This window comes from Silene latifolia, chromosome 3, assembly GCF_048544455.1.
Source record: "Silene latifolia isolate original U9 population chromosome 3, ASM4854445v1, whole genome shotgun sequence".
NCBI classification, from domain to species: domain Eukaryota; kingdom Viridiplantae; phylum Streptophyta; class Magnoliopsida; order Caryophyllales; family Caryophyllaceae; genus Silene; species Silene latifolia.
Genome location: NC_133528.1, coordinates 60,953,273 through 60,969,842, shown reverse-complemented (window position 1 = coordinate 60,969,842; position 16,570 = coordinate 60,953,273).

Here is a 16,570-nt window from a genome sequence, read left to right as displayed (position 1 = left end):
TATCTCAAGGTTATACTAGTTTAGCTATAACTCCCGGTCTTCTCACATATCACCACGAAGCCGCCACTAGGGTTTCCATGGGGAACCCTAGCCGCACGCCCAAAACACCCAAACGGATCATAGACAAGATACTTTATGCAATTTAAACAATAAAACACATACGTAAACACACAAACACAATTAAACATGATAATAAACAATCAAACAGGTACCAATTACACAAATCAACCATTAAATCATGCAAATTACATCAATTGGCATAACCACAATTAAAAGAAAACACCTAGTTACCTTTTTAGCAATTAATGAAAACCTCCATAAAGAAAACGATCAACAAAGCCTTGTCTCCAACACCTGTCAACATCCCTAAAACCGACACTAATGAATGGCTCAAATCGAAACCTTTGAAAATGCCATGAACGCCCTTCTTCTTCTTTATCCATTAAATAAGAGACGCAAAACGTAGGTGTAAAGGTCCATACAAATAATCCTCATAAAATTATTTGGAGATAAATATGTTGTAAAGATAAGAGCAAAGACTGTGAAAATATAATTTGTATATGAGTTTGGAAGAAGAAAAGATATTCAACAAAGGAGTCAAAGGGAGAAAAGAGAACAAAAGAGAGAAAAAGAGGAGGAGAGGCGCGGCAAATCTCACGGGAAAGAAAAGAGGGAGCAACCTAGTTGCTAGCTTAGGGTTTTCTTTTATAAGGGATTAGCTAATGGGCTTTGGGTCCATTAGCTCATACAATGGACTATCTGATTCCAAGATTGATTGGACCATATAAAAACGCAAGGAGAGATTATTACAGAAAAATAATTGTTATATTAAAATAGTCAAACCATGCCCGGATATTTTAATCCGCTGAAAGTTAGTCAAAATGACAAATAATTAAATAAAGAACGGAAGCGATAAATATATATATATATTCAAAATATATTATTAATCTCCGAAATAATTAATTTAATAAAATATTTTTATAATAAAATATTATTATAAAATACGGGGTGTTACACCTGCAGAAGCTAATCAACTAGATTCAACCAACAAGCTGAACAACAACAAAGAGCAATTTAACTATCAATTCACCAATATAATCTTCCTTCTAACAACCTAGATCCCCATTCACCCTAGATAAGAGAATTAGCTACTCATATTAAAAGGAAGAACAACAATAGCAATAATAAGAAACATGATGGAAAACAATAAAAGATGAATAACGATTGAATAATAATTATTGAAGAAAGATTAGAAACAATAGCGTAATAATAATGAAAAACAAGCTTGGATCCGAAAGTAAGAACTAAACTAAACTAAACTAAGAGTATTTGAGATTTTTCTAGGCTAATTCTATTGTAGCTACGGAAAAATAAAGCGTAAAATAAACTAGGGTACGATTTGGGTATTTATAATAAAACATAACCGACTTAAGGAAATTGCGGAAAATTCTGGAAATAATAGGATCCTCGATCGAGCCTATGGCCACTCGATCGAGTACACAACATCCTCGATCGAGTCTATGCTCATTTGATCGAGGAACCACCCATCTTCAGCTCTTTTCCTCGTGTTGTCTTCTTAACTTCCCTTCCTTCATTCTTAAGGATTCCCGTGCCATGCTTCGTGTATTCCTTCATGCTCACTCCGCGATGCTCATTTTATTCCTTTTCTCTTCAAATGCATCATTCCTGCATTAAACATCAAATAGCAGAAGTATCGACATTCTAGTTTAAATGGCATGTAAATAATATAATTTAGCACGAAACCGTATCAGAAGTAATTAAGGGGAGGCATTAATATGAATATAATTATGACTCATCAATAATATGATACGCGTACACGTATACATATACACTCCACCTCACCATATACACCCTACCTTATCCATTTGTAATCACACAAAATCCACCACCAAAATCCTGGAGAGAAGGACGAGAGAAAGAGAGAAAAGGAAGATGGAGATTTTGTCCCTCCGCCTCGAGTTCGTAAGGTAAGACCGTCTCACGAGCTTATATATTATTTTATTAGGCCCGCCTTAACCTTCACCACCCTAATTCGTCATTGACCACCTATTTTTCCGCTTTTGACCGCCCAAAAACGGGCTGACCAATAGATCTAGGGCATGTTTTTTGGGTTTGTGTGACTCGGTTTTGGGTTTGTTGTGTTGAGGGTAGTGAGGAGAGTATAGTGGTGGTCTTGGGTGGTGGGTAGGGCGGCTGTGGTTGTCGAAAATCGGGGGGAAAGAATGAGTGTTTGAGTCGTGGTATTGGTTGTTGTTTTATGTTGTTTGTCGCGGTTGGTGTTGCTGTTATTTGCTGCGGATACCGGCGGTTGTGGGCTGGTGGTAGGGTCCATCGTGGTCAAAACAAGCAATAAAGCAAATAAAGATGTAAACAAATAATAAAGGATACTGGGATGTCGTGGGATCATAAGGGAATCGGGGTAAGATAGCATAAATGAGTTATATAGATGCAAGCAATTTATTATTGTCGGAAGTAAGTTAGTTCATGTCAAATAATTCGTAAGAAGATTTGGGTCCCGAAGCCGAGTCATTTGTGACTTTACAACACCTACAAGTCGACTTAATTCTTCCTATTAAACTACATGCATGATAAACCAACTCCTAGGAAAACTTACGTCTCGGAGCCGAGTCGGTTAAGACTTTACAACACCTACAAGTCGGCTTGGAATTTCCCTATTCAACTCTATGCATGGTCTAATAAGGCTTGAGTTGGTTTATATCTTACAAGCCTCATTGAAAACATAAGAGATGGGCAAAAATGCAAGGTTTCATAGTCTAGCATTTCATCAAACATAACATCTGCATAAGTTGAAGAACAATAAGCAAGCATTCATATGAACTTATTAAGCATAAATTTATCCAATGATTAACTCCCCTAATCCCCCACTAGTACTAGTTAAGTAACCACTCACTTATTATTATGGAAAACATGTCATCAATGGTGTCAATCATCACACCAAGTATAAACATGATAAAAGAGTGAAGAAATAAGCAATAAAGAGTAAAGAGTAAAGGAATTATACCAAATTTAAGATGAACAAATGGAAAGGAAAGAATAATAGAAGAAAACTTGATTGATTGATGAAGAGTTGTCAAATCTCCAAATAATAACCCAATAATCTTCAATTACCCAATAATAAAGCTTGAAGAATAATTAAGGAAGGATTAATGTCTAATTTGTGGAAAGATTAAAGGGTAATCTATTCTAATCTACTCCTAGTCGAATCTAAGAGAGATTTATTTAATCTAAGAAAAGTTGGTCTCTTGATTATTACAAATGGAGTATATATAGTGGTACATCATTAGGTTAACAAAGGGTAGATTAGTAAATAACAATGCTTAAGTGTGGAATAGAGCTTTGCAAGTCCCGAGGGACATGCGCGGATTGAGTAGAAACTTCCAATGAGATACTTGCATCCTGACCTAAAGCACGCTTGGTCCTATAAGGGGATCCGCTCGGGCTGGTATCGGGACGCCCAGATCCTAGGCCTGGGATGCTCGTCCTGAGCTCGGGACGCTTGGATCCTGGGACAGGGCTCTTCTCTCCATTCTTGACTGCCTAACAATCCTCTCGTCCTGGCTTGGGGATGCTCGTCTTGAGCTTGGGGACGCCCGTCCTGAGTCTGGAACGCCCGGATCATAGGTCAGCTTGTCTATTTGAGCTCGGATTGTAAAACGGACGTCATTTTCTCATCCGAACTCCTATTGGAGTGATTCAAAGGCCTAGATCACTTGAATTTTTGACGCCGTTTCATCTATCATAGTTTTAGAGCCAAACAATCAACTCTTGGTTTGGTACCAAGCAATTTCCTCTTGTAATGACTCCCTTCCAATCCGTGGGGATCCTTCACGGGTCGTGGGGATCCTTAGTCATTGCCCAAGTACTTGTTTTATTGACTTAGGCCTTTAGTATTAGTCTCCTATTTGGTGCTTGGTCGTTATATGTTTATCAATTTAGCTCCATTTTACTCCGTTTAGGCAAAGTTAGTGCTACTCTCCTACCAAGGACACCAAACCTCATAGAACATGCATAATAGGAAGCTAAAGACAAGAAATGAACATAATACACACTAAAAAAGTATAGGAACTAGGCTAGTTAGGGGACTAAATGTGCATAAGTATGAGTCACATCAAACATCCCCAAACCAAACCTTTGCTCGTCCCGAGTAAAGAGGTGACTAAAACTATGACCTTTATTTATACTAATCTAATAATATAGCCAATGTGAGACAATTAGCGGGTCTCACTCCACCCCTTCAACTCACAACAAGACATCCAACAGGTAAGATGCCTTCTTGTAAGGCAAGGTGGGGCTTGCCAAAATGGCGATACATCCAATCATTAAGCACACAAAACAAGTAATGGATGCATCGACAAAAGAATAACCACTTTCCTCATCTAAGTGGCAGAAATCATCTACAAGGGAAGCAATTTAAGGGTACACACTCCATCATAGATATTGGTTCTCCTAGTTACTAAGTCCAAGAGGATACAAAGAAGTCACCTCCAAGTTGTGTCAAACTAGGGTACTTTTATCCTCAATCGCTAAATGCTTTTGTCAAGAGTAGACTCCCTATAGTGTTAGAAACACTGTAGGATCACTAAATTCCCCCTCTTGCCTAGACAAGAAGAAGGGTCATCCCTTCTCCACCATGCAACAAAAACGAGATCAATGGATAAAAGGGATCAATATGCTTTGAATTTCACAATGGTAGTTTGCTTTTGATTTGTTTTTCCCCCCAATTTCTTGTGGCATTTGTCATTTGAAGAACATTTCTTGCCATTTTTTATGTTTGGCATTTTGATACTTAGCAATTTTTTGATTTTTGCATTTTTGAACATTTTTCAAAGTAACCTTATTTTGTAGCAAGGGTACTTTTATTAAAGCATAGGAGTCTATTTTTGCTCCTCTTTTCATTGATGCAATCTTTGAAAATTTTTTGATTTTGGTTTTGTATTTGAACTCAATTTGATGATTTTTTTTGTGCCCATTCCCTTTTTGTTGACAAAATATGATTACAGAAGTGAAAGAATGGTTGCATGGCTTCAAAGGTCACCTTGGAATAAACGGTAGCCAAGGAGTTATCACACAATAAGGTACTCTTGACTAGGCCTTAGTCCATGGGTCAAAAGATACTAGTATAACGCATCCTAGGGTATCTTGGGGGTACTCTAGCAAACAAAGTCTCAAGGAGAAAAATTATCTACAAGGGTCTTATATACACTTGTCAAGCTTCCCAAATAGGCATTTTCACAAAATTTTCTAACCATGCAAACTACATGCCATGATGCAACTAACATATATACAATCCTAATGCATATGATTCTATCAACTATAATGCCATATAAACTAAAGGAAAACTCTTAACAACACATTGGTTTGTACTGCATCAACCAAAATAATGCCACATTTGCCATTAACATATAAAAGGGATGAAGGAGATTTGGAAAGATCATATCATGCGGTCTTATATTTCCTTCATGCCTCGAATGTGGCGTAGTAGACCCAATGTGATAAGAGTGACAAACAAACAAATATATACAATTTTACACTACAAAGGAAAGACCATGTTTTTGGTTTTTGAAATTTTCAAATTTTTATGGATTTTGTTTTTATGAAATTAAAAGACATATTTTTGAATTTTTTCAAAAGTTTTCAATTTTTATGTATTTTTGGAGTATAAATTTCCATCCCCCACTTTATTTTGGACATTGTCCTCAATGTACATGTATGAGTAGGGATAAAATGAAAAACATGTTTTTGGATTTTTAAGGTTTAAAGGAAATTGAAGTACAAATGCAATGATATGATATGAATAAATGCATGCTCTAAATAAATGCAATTCTATATGACATGTATAACAAATGAATGCAATCTAAACTACAGTAAATGATGCATTTTCTCACTTATGATCAAACCTCCCCAAACCGATATAAGCACTATTTTTAGTGTAGAGAGGAATAGGTTTGGTCATTAGTGGCTATGCATGAATGCAACTAACTACATGCAACATGTGAGATATACTACAATGCAAACTATACTATATGAATTAACTAATGGAAATGCAATATGAAATATTTCACAAATGCAACCTAAATGTATATGTATATAACTAAATGCAAGTGTAAATGTAATGCAAAGTCAAAGGATAAGATATCTTACAAATGGTGGTTTGTGGGAGGATTCCACCAAACTCATTCCTTGTTGCCATGGTTATTGATGTTGTCCATGTTGCTTAATGCTCTCAATAACTGGTCAAAGGCTTGGGCACAATCCTCAAATAAGCAAAGATAGAACCATGGCCACTTCAAAATGGAATAGAGCCAATCCTCCATACGGGGCTTTTCATTGAAATTTCTCCCCTTCACCTTGGCATTTTCATCATAGCCTTTTTGGCTCTCCAAATTAGCAAGCTTAAAATTCTTGTAATCGGGAGGCTTCCATTCTCTCCCGTCTCCCTCAAATATGGTGATGATGATAGCATTTGGATGTATCAATCCTTCAAGAATAGAAGGATAATTCTCATAGTATTGATGACGGGGTATCTTAGGAATTGAGATTATGGGTGCCAAGTCTCCACAAGTAAGCTCATTCGTAGCTTTGATCTTGAGCTTCTCCACCAAGTAGCTTTTTTAAAACAATATGACCTTTTGGAGAAGGTTTACCATATCATCTCCAACAATAATAGGTTCAATGGTGGGTGCGAAAAGGTCTTCATGGTCAATAGGAAAGGCATTCATCTTCTTCATGGAAGCATACCTCAAACTTCTCAAGGATGGGCTCCTCAAGTGAGGCAATCTCATAACTCAATTCCTGATCTTCATTCCATAAGTCATTGCAAGACACATGTTCCGCATAAGCTTCTTCCATAGGTTTGTCATCATCGCTATCTCCATGCGAATCATAGATATGGGTTTCACTCCTCCTCATCAACTCTTTTTCCAACACCTCAACATTGACATCAAATGACACACCCTCATACTCACAAAGGCTAAGAGTACTTCGCTTACTCAACCTCATATCTTCCTCAACAAATATCACACTTTCATACTCACAAGAGCTCAAGGAGATTGGCTCTTTCCACTTCACATCTTCTTCATCAAAGGTCATTGCCTCAAATTCACATTCATGGTCAATAATCAAGGATTTGTGGGGAGTGGTTGCTTGGGTTGCCTTCATTTGGGCAATTCAAATTGCCAACTCCTCACCATGGGTAACAATGCTTTGAAGAACATTGTCCCTATTTTGGCTCTCTTCTAGAATTTGTGTGAAGAAATTTTGTTGGTCTCCCATCATTTAAAGAACCATATTTTAAATGTCAAAGTTGGGCTCATCTTTTTGTTGTGTGTGGGTGTGAAAGTGCTCATATTGTGACATTTGGAATTGGTTGTAAAGTGAGTATTGGGAGGGTGGTTGTTGTGGATATTGGATGTTGGGATTTTGGTGGAAATATTTGGGGTAGTAGTTAGGATTTTCATTGTATGAGTTGTAAGGTAGGTTTGTGTTGACTTCCTCCTCAAACTCCCCATACCCATTATTATCATACTCAAAAGATCTACCATATACTCCATGTACCAAGGCTTGGGCCATCATCATAGCTAAGACAAAGATACAACTACAAATATGGAAACTACAATAAAATGGTAAGAACAAACCTTGAGGAACAAGTTCCTCAAGGTTAAAGCACAAGAAACGAAATTCCCAAGGAACCAAGGCCCCTCAAGAAGAAGCACACCTAAAACTATACAAAAGAACGATTCAAGTACACAACACCGTCCCCGGCAACGGCGCCATTTTGATGAAGCGTGTCATTGTACGCAATCAAACACATTTATACCCAAATACTAGCATAGCAAGCAAGTCGGGGTCGATCCACGGGATGGGGGTATTCAAATTGTTCAATCTAATCGTAGTTGTACTTAGGGTTGTCACAATTGATTGATTTTAAACTAATGAAAGCAATAAAGTAAAACAAGAAATAAAGCATATAAAGATGTAAACAAATAATAAAGGATACTAGGATGTCATTAGATCATAAGGGAATCATGGTAAGATAGCATAAATGAGTTATATAGATGCAAGCAATTTATTATTGCTGGAATTAAGTTAGTTCATGTCAAATAATTCATAAGAAGATTTGGGTCCCGGAGCCGAGTTATTTGTGACTTTACAACACCTACATGTCGACATAATTCTTCCTATTAAACTACATGCATGATAAACCAAATCCTAGAGAAACTTACGTCTCGGAGCCGAGTCGGTTAAGACTTTACAACACCTACAAGTCGACTTGGGTTTTCCCTATTCAACTCTATGCATGGTCTAATAAGGCTTGAGTTGGTTTATATTTTACAAGCCTCATTGAAAAGATAAGAGATGGGTAAAATATGCAAGGTTTCATAGTCTAGCATTTCATCAAACATAACATGTGCATAAGTTGAAGAACAATAAGCAAGCATTTATATGAACTCATTAAGCATAAATTTATCCCATGATTAACTCCCGTAATCCTCCACTAGTCCCAGTTAAGTAACTACTCACTTATTATCATGGAAAACATGTCATCAATGGTGTCAATCATCAGAACAAGTATAAACATGATAAAAGAGTGAAGAAATAAGCAATAAAGAGTAAAGAATAAAGGAATTATACTAAACTTAAGATGAACAAATGAAAAGGAAATAATAATAGAAGAAAACTCGATTGATTGATGAAGAGTTGTCAAATCTCCAAATAATAACCCAATAATCTTCAATTACCCAATAATAAAGCTTAAACAATAATTAATGAAAGATTAATGTGTAATTTGTGGAAAGATTAAAGGATAATCTAATCTAATCTACTCCTAATCTAAACTAAGAGAGATTGATTTAATCTAAGAAAACTTGGTCTCTTGATTATTATAAATGGAGTATATATAGTGGTAAATCATTAGGTTAAGCAAGGGTAGATTAGTAAATAACAATGCTTAAGTGTGGAATAGAGCTTTGCAAGTCCCGAGGGACATTCGCGGATTGAGTAGCAACTTCCAAGGAGATCCACGCGACCTGGCATGAAGCACGGTTGGTCTTGTAAGGGGATCCGCTCGGGCTGGTATCAGGACGCCCGGATCTTAGGCCTGGGACGCTCGGATCCTGGGATAGGGTTCTTCTCTCCATTCTTGGCTGCCTAACAATCCACTCGTCGTGGCTTAGGGGCGCCCGTCCTGAGCTTGGGGACGCCCGTCCTGAGTCTCGGACGCTCGACTTGAGTCTGGGACGCCCGTATCATAGGTGAGCTTATCTATTTGAGATCGGTTGTAAAACGGACGATATTTTCTCATCCGGACTCTTATTGGAGTGATTCAAAAACCTAGATCACTTGATTTTTCGATGCCGTTTCATCTATCATAGTTTCAGAGCCAAAGAATCAACTCTTGGTTTTGTTCCAACCAATTTCCTCTTGTAATGGCTCCCTTCCAATCCGTGGGGATCCTTCATGGGTCGTGGGGATCCTTAGTCATTGCCCAAATACTTGTTTTATTGACTTAGGCCTTTAGTATTCGTCTCTTCTTTGGTTCTTGGTCGTTATATGTTTATCAATTAGCTCCATTTTACTCCGTTTAGGCAAGGTTAGTGCTCCTCTCCTACCAAGGACACCAAACCTCATAGAACATGCATAATAGGAAGCTAAAGACAAGAAACGACCCTAATACACTCTAAAAAAGCATAGGAACTAGGCTAGTTAGGGGACTAAATGTGCGTAAATATGAGTCACATCAGTCGAGATGGTCGGTCCAGTAATTTAATGTACGATGACGGTACCAAACAATGTGTATGGCTTGTATTTTCGATCGGTAGGTCGAAAATAAGTGCCGGTTTGTGACTTAAGAAGTCGAGTCGAGAATTTTAAGGGAAAAATGAGGGGCGGACACTCGCGTACCTTTAAAAGGTGGCATTTGAGGGGTATTTATAGAAAAATGGGTGGTTGTGTGCGTTTTGAGCGACGTGGCCGCATGGGCTATTCGAAGAGACGCGAGCCATTTTGCAGGTCTTCGAGCTGTCTTGTCACTATCACGCAATTGAAATCATGATTTGTTCTATCCTATGTTTTGGATGACATGATTTTTACTTGACCATTCAAGTACTCCGGGAATACTTAACATGGAAGTTTTAAGATGTTTGTTTTTTGTGTTTAACTCGATTTGACTCGTTGTTGGAGTCGGGATTTGAATTTTTGAGTCGGTTTTTCATCCGGTGTCGGTTTTAACTCTAGTTAGTGTCATTGCGACCCCGTCGTCGTGCATTAAACACTCCAGGTACTTTTGAAAAGTTTTGTTTTCGAAATCGTTTTGAGTATTCCGACGTATAGTTATATGAAACTGTCGATTAAGCGCTGCGACTCCTAACCATGTTGTAGTCCGATAATCATCAGGTGTTTGTTGGAGACTCCACAGTTACTGGGTATCTATACAAGGCAAGCCGGAGATCATGTCGTAGTCCTCCATGGTGACTTCGATCTCTCCAAAAGACATATGGAAAGTCGAGGTTGTGTACCAGAAGTGGTCCAGGAAAGCTCGAATCAGACACATGTTGACCAGAATCTTGTTCCTCTTGATCTCACAACAACCCCTCACCAAAGCTCTGAAGGCCCCACGCTCGATGATAGCCTTCTCCTCCTCCGACAACTTCTCAAAGGCCTCCATCATGATACCCAGAAAGAGACCTCATGCTGCCAGCCTCCTGCATTTTCAAAGATTTATTACCTTTTAAGCTAAGTAAAGCAGATGAAATAAAAAGAAATGACTCAATTCAAGGCCAGTTTGAAAGCTTACCATACTTCTTGCCGTACGGTACGACAAGTGGCTCTCCGCGGCCCAAAAGAGATGCTGGCCATCCCATTTATCAGCCCACTGAGGTGCAGGCACAAGCTGGCGCCCCTTCCTCCTCACGGTGACCCTCATGGGCACCTTTTCCTCCTCCTCCATCTCCTCTACTACCCCCATGTGAACCACCATGGCTGATTAGGGATTGACATCCACCTCCATGTAGTCTCGCCCCAAAGTAGAAGGCATGTCATCTGTAAAAGAGAGCAAACCAAGGCATTTAGAGGTCGTTTTAGGCCGAATGTTAAGCTATTCTTTCACTATTCTCGAGCAAGGTAACAAATGGGACAAATTTATGTTCCTGCGTGTCTAATACAAGCATATTCATGGCCAAGAGTCAAAATTTCGATAGCAGTTCGTTACTATAGCCAAAACCCATGCAATCTGTCACAAACTAAAATTCCGACATGGTAGCCAGTTTACCCATCATCCAAGGGTTCCAAAATATCAATTTTAATCGATAACCGACTAGTATAAGGTCATGTTTGAGCCATTGGAAGCGGTTTAGCAAAGATCATCTCATTTTGGTCTCAAATCGTCAATAGTCAACGAAAATTCAAAATGAATACATGGTTATGCTCCTAGCATGTTGAATTACGCATTTTTAATGTCAATTTCAAGGGACAAATAATTTGGGTCGAAACCCCCAATTTTTCGATATTTTTGGGGCAAAAACCCTAATTTTCTACTTCTAATTCAAGCTACAAATGCAAATTAAAGCACAGCCGAGATGCATACCTGAATTGGTTATGATTTATGGCGAGTTTCGATCAAATTTTTTTGGGTTTGGATTGGTTTCGTGAAGAGGAAGAAGACGAAGTTTATGTTTGAATGAGTAAAGAATTCGCGCTGAGTTCTGATTTAGTCAGGAATGGACGAGCTTGGGAGAAAACAAAGCATATGATGCGCCCTTTCCCCAGGCCATATGCCTGCTGCGCTTATTCTCGAATGTGTTTCCCAGCAGCTCTTGCTTTTAATTCGTTATAAGTTCGTTATTGGCGGGCCCAGACCCTACATTTTCCCACTTTCTGATGTTTCCTCTAATACTTAGAGTATATTTGCTCCGTATATTTCCTTCAAGTGTATTTTTTTTCCCAGTCAGTCTTCATTTTCCCCAGCTGTTGTAACATTTTATTCCTCAGCGAGAGTTCATTGCCGCTATACAGCCCATGTATTTCTCGACCAAAGTAGGATTCGCTTGAGACGATGGAAAAAAATTTTCCAAGCAGCGCTCAGAAAGTCATGCTATTACGAGCTATTTACAAAATTGATTTTTTCTTAGCGGTTCTCAGAAAGTCCTGCCTTCTACAAAGTTGATTAATTATCAGCGGTTGTCAGTGTGGACGCGGGCCCACGGGGGCGAAAAGCGAAGCAAGCTTTTCCTCTTTGTTTGTTTGCATTTGTGGAGTTGCCACCAATTTATTGTGGAAAATTGGAAACCGTTCGAATACCTCGTGTCATGTCAAGACACAAAGTAATGACATGAACACTAAGCACTCGTCACCCTTAGCATTCTATGTCTAGAATGACTTTCGTGGATGCCAATGAACACGGATGTTCACAGAGATCTGGAGTAAGGGGTGAGGGTACGTATTAGGAAGCTCTTTTTGATCGAACACCTAATCCCGCCCGCCTCGATAGCGGCCTCTACTAATGATTATGGAAATTGTCTATACTCGATATATTGACGATTATATGCATGCAATGCAACATCCATTAGATTAATCCTAGCATGTGAGAATTAACTAAGTCTGTGAACAAGTAATTTAACACACAATTGATGTCGAGGTGGAGATTTAGGTTAATTGCATGTGAAAGCATACAAACAATATGATAAAGCATACAATACAAAAATACAATAAAGAGAATTACAATAATTACATCGGATTTAATGATTTATGTTGAAAATATATTTAAAACGGATAATTTTAGAAAAGAAAGAATAAATGAATAAACGAATAGATTATGGATGATAATACAAGTAATAGTTAATTAAATACATAATTGATAAACTAGGTTAAAGCAGAAACGAATTATTTATAAGATTTATAAGATTATTAATTTAAAAATTAACAAGCTAATCAAATTAATTAGATTAAACAGATTATTAATGATGAATTAATGATGGTGACGGTAAATAACAGATACAAGTACATCAAAGATGAATTCCAGAGATTCAATATGGGTAAATCGAATCTCTAAAACCCGAATTGATTTTAATGACGAAAACCCGCAAATATGAATTACAAGGGATTTAAGTCGGGATTTAAAAGATGAATTAATTAACAATGAATTATTAATAAATTACAGGTAAAGATTATCATACTCAAATTGTCGTGTTAATGAAATAAAAAACAATTGAAAACGAAACAAAACAATCGAATTATCAAAAGACGAAGGAAGAAGAAAGGAAGCAGGAACTGCGGCAGCCTCACGAAGAGGCGCAGCAGTTGCTGCGTCCTTTCTCGACGGTTGTCTTCTGATAATCCGTAAAAAGGGTTTTTAAACAAGGTTTTACAAATTGGTTTTAAGAATACTTTCGACATGTTTGACGAAACGAGATGCACTAAGTTAACGTTTAGTGATGCTCGACTCGAATGTAGACGAAAGTGCCCTCTAAGAGGAAAACGAATAAGATTGATTAATTTTGATTGATGTGGAGTTGGTCAAATTGGTCGGTCATGCAAAACGAGGCTGGTACTCAGAAGGATCCGAGCTTATGTGGTCGAAAGTTCAAGCTCGTAGACGCCAAAAAGTAAGAACGTGGTCTAGAATGCATAGGGAGAAGAGAAGGGCGGACACTCGCGTGAGAAATATGTGAGACCGAAGGTCTCTATTTATACTAATCACACGAAACAACTAGGGTTTTCGGAGAAACTTTGGAAGTGAATATCGAAAAGATACGGAAAATACGCAGAAAAGGACTGGGGAAGAGGCGCAGCAGGCACTGCGTCCCTTGGAAGAGGCGCAGCACTTGCTGCGTCCTTTCCTCAGTGGTTTCCTCCTGCGGAAGAAAGATTTCCGCGTTTCTATTATAGAATAGCGGATTAATCTCGTTTCCTCAATATTTTGTGTGAATATTACGGGAGATATTTTACCAAATATCAAAAGATTGGAAAATATGGAATAGAAATATCCGGAACATTCCAGAACATTCTGACTCGGCTATTAGAAAATGAAGACGGTTTTTTGACCCGGACTCCAAATGTACTCTAATTACTGCCAAAACGACCGTATCGGCACGTAGATGACAATTAAGAGGTAGACACAAGTGTTTGAGCGATCACTTGACGATAAACTTATGAACTGTCACAAATTATTTCGTATACCAAACATGCGGCCCAATCATCACCGGGTGGTTTGCAGGAGGTGCAGAAATGAGGTATCTACAGAGCCCCCACTTTGAATGAGGCTTGGACAAAGCGAAAGTCAAAGTATAGCCATCAGATCAATCGAAGGTTACAACCTGACGACTATGGCGCCGCGAGGCGGCTCAAGGGGTCTGAGCCAAGGACCTGTCGTCGGGAACATTTTAGAGTCTGTCGACTATCGGGGAGGGTAGTTTAAAGTCCATTAGACTACGTAAGGAGGATCGCCAGCCATAAGAAGAGACCATACCTGAAATTCCTTAAAACTCCAGAGGAAACAAAACGCGATATTGGGAGGAGGCAGCAGGACGTAGTCAGGAACTGCTGGGAGAAATCTGCTTGGGTCGGCTTCAAACAAACTTCGGAAGAGCTTGGGGTCGATGTTGATCTCCATGTCTCGAGAGGGAAGATTGTCTGTCCGTGAACTCTCGCTGGGGGAACATAATCGGGAACTGATCTCCATGTCTCGAGAGGGAATGTTTCTCCATGTACTCTCGTTGGGGGAACATAATAAAGGTGTGTCGAAACACCTGTCAGAGAATATTTTCTCATTGTGATAAGCAAGGTCTTGGTAAAAAATATGGCGACAGTTTTTTGTTGGCTTGGAAATACGGGTCTGGGCGAGGAATAAATGTCAAACGGACCAAATATGCGATATGACATCGAGGAAGAGGCGCACCAAAGATGGGCCCACAAAATAACGAACTTATAACGAACCTTCGAAAATTCATATGGAGGAAAACTGAGGAAGAGGCGCAAAAAGAACTGCGTCTCTTGGAAGAGGCGCAGCACCTGCTGCGTCTTTTCCTGGGCGTGGCATTCCTGAGTTAAAACCCGATGAAACAGGGGTTTTGTTTCATTATTTCGAAACATAATTCTCTAATTACTCTCTCAAATTCCAATCATTTTTCGTCAAAATTTGATCAAAAAGCTCACATTTGCCATGACTAATCGAGGTATGTGTATTATTTTTGCATTAATCTTCCATAATTGATCAAATTGGACCGACAAATTAAGGTTTTCAGCCCTAATTATGTCGAAAATTTGGGGCTTTTCCCCCCAAATGATTTTGCCTTGCAAAATTGACCTTGTAAATGGCTAATTGGTAGTATAAGGTGAAGGAAATGTAGATCTATATACATACTAACATATTCATATATGTTTTAATTTAATTTGTCATAAAATTAATTAGTGATCTTATGCATGCAAACTTTAATAAAAGAAGATAAGAAAACATTTTCTCACCATAAAAACGGATCATAAAGGGCACAAGTGGAGAACTCGTTCCTCCACTTGATCTTGAGCTTTCCATATGTTAGGATGATCCTCCAAGCACTCAAAGTAGAATGCCTCCAATTAGTTGCACCCAAGACTAATCCCATAATCCTTACACTATTATTAACTAGATAATAATATAAGTAACCTTAAAATTATTCTAATATTTTTATGATTACTACATTGTAATCTTGAGAATATATTAGAAATATAGAACAAATTTCCATAAAAACAATTTTATGAATTTAGAGAGAAGTTAGAGTATTTTCCTTTCAAAAACATGTGAAAAAGAAAAACACTACTCTCACTAATTGAGAGGGTGGGACGGTACATTAAGAGAGCATGGGGAGTGCAATTTTTGATGTTATTTATGCCCAATAGCTTTTGGCATAGATTAGAGAAAAAATATGGAAAAGACAAAGGCCAATCAAAAACAATGGCTTGTCTCATGTGTGTCTAATTGTGTCTAGTGCACACAATTCAAGGCACATTTTACACGGTCCAAAATGACTCATTTACGGGTCCATTTTGGTTCTTATATTTGTCGCACAAATACGTGTAATTTTATTTTAAACATCGTCTCATGTTTTAAATAATTCCCAATTAATTTCTTCTAACATCACTCCGCAAATATACGTGTACAATCTGCACATATATTTTACGTACCAATATTAATCACATTAATCGATTAGTACAAATTTAATAATTAACCGCTTAATTATTAATTTCTGTCTCAAATAATTCATTATTCAATTATCGCATAATAAAATAATAATTTCCGTGCCTTGAGTTCAAAACTCGAACTCTCTCTAAATAATTTGTTCGACTACCTTTTAGTTAATTTTAAGGAATTAATTAACTCGTATTGTCATACAATTAATTAATCTTTTCTATTATGGGAATCGTCCTTTAGGTGTGACCTCAAGGGATCAATCGACCACCACCGTCAAACGAAGACGAATGTCAAACTCTAGTCAGCCAATCATTACCGATAAATGTTGGTCAGTTGACTATATATAATAGAATCATCCCAAGCGTATTC